At 46.7% G+C, this 1,399-nt stretch overlaps 1 pseudogene; it reads left to right on the top strand.

Moving 5' to 3' along the window:
- The first annotated feature begins 246 nt into the window (after positions 1-246).
- LOC112653629 (V-type proton ATPase subunit E 1-like) lies at positions 247-1,131 on the top strand (annotated as a pseudogene).
- The last annotated feature ends 268 nt before the right edge of the window (positions 1,132-1,399 follow it).

Here is a 1,399-nt window from a genome sequence, read left to right as displayed (position 1 = left end):
AGGGAAGGAGACCGGGGTGTGTGAGGGAAGTGACAACCACAGGAGCCACCATGGAGAGGGAGCTTGGGCAACAGAGTGTGCTCACTGACCCCTGTTACTCTTCTGGGTTCTGGCAGGGAGAGAAGTGCTCCCTCTCACTAGCTTCTCTGCCCCATTAAAGAGAACACGGGATAAACCAAAGGAAGCCGATACCTCCACAGGATTTTCTTTTCCTGCTTTCCGCCGCTGCCTTCCAGGCTAAGCTCGAGCCAGTGCCCTTCCGGCCTAGCACAGCTTTCGCCATGGCCCTCAGCGATGCCGACGTGCAGAAGTAGATTAAGCATATGATGGCTTTTATTGAACAAGAAGCCAATGAAAAAAGCAGAGGAAATAGATGCAAAGGCAGAGGAAGAGTTCAACATTGAGAAAGGTCGCCTTGTGCAAACCCAAAGCCTGAAGATTATGGAATACTATGAAAAGAAAGAAAAGCAGATTGAGCAGCAGAAGAAAATTCAGATGTCTAATTTGATGAATCAAGCAAGGCTCTAAGTCCTCAGAGCAAAAGGTGACCTTATTGCAGACTTACTAAATGAAGCAAAACAGAAACTCAGCAAAGTGGTAAAAGATACAACCAACTACCAAGTGCTGCTGGATGGACTGGTCTTCCAGGGTTTGCACCAATTGCTGGAGCCCCAGATGACTGTTTGTTGCAGGAAATAGGATCTCCCTCTGGTAAAGGCTGAAGTGCAAAAAGCGATTCCTATGTACAAAATTGCCACCAAAAAAGATGTTGATGTTCAAATTGATCAGGAATCCTATCTGCCTGAGGAAAGAGCTGGTGGAGTGGAGATCTATAATGGGGATCATAAAATAAAGGTTTCCAATACTCTAGAAAGCCGGCTGGACCTCATAGCCCAGCAGATGATGCCAGAAGTACAGGGAGCCTTATTTGGTGGAAATGCCAGCAGGAAGTTTTTGGACTAAACCTTTGGGAGAGGTAGAGTTCATCCACTGCTCTCCTGCTGTGGCGTGGAAGTTTCTGACATTTGAAGAAACGAGATATCTGTGTGGCTTCCTCTTCCCTGTTCTCATAGTCTGCATTTGTCAGTGGATTCTCTGTGTAGCTAATGCCCTTATGCTAATTGTTAACAATAGAGAGAAAGTTTCACTTCATATAATCAGGAAAGCTCCTTCTTAGCTTATCTAAAAGTAGCACAACTTTCGTCGGCTTCTGTAGTGTGAAGGTGAGGGTATCAGATGGTGGTCGCAGGAGCTTCACCAAGTCTCCACTCTCCCTCCAGTCCTCTGCTTCCAGTTCTTGAGCCTAGAGGTGATGTGTACGGTGTTCTCTGACATGAAGTCTTTGCTCTTAGGCTTAAAGTGCATGGGGGCCGTGCATTCCTCCCAGCAGTAGTCACTT

Source organism: Canis lupus, chromosome 3, assembly GCF_003254725.2.
Source record: "Canis lupus dingo isolate Sandy chromosome 3, ASM325472v2, whole genome shotgun sequence".
Lineage (NCBI taxonomy): Eukaryota > Metazoa > Chordata > Mammalia > Carnivora > Canidae > Canis > Canis lupus.
The sequence above is the reverse complement of the archived record's forward strand: the minus strand, read 5'-3'. Positions and strand labels throughout refer to the sequence as shown.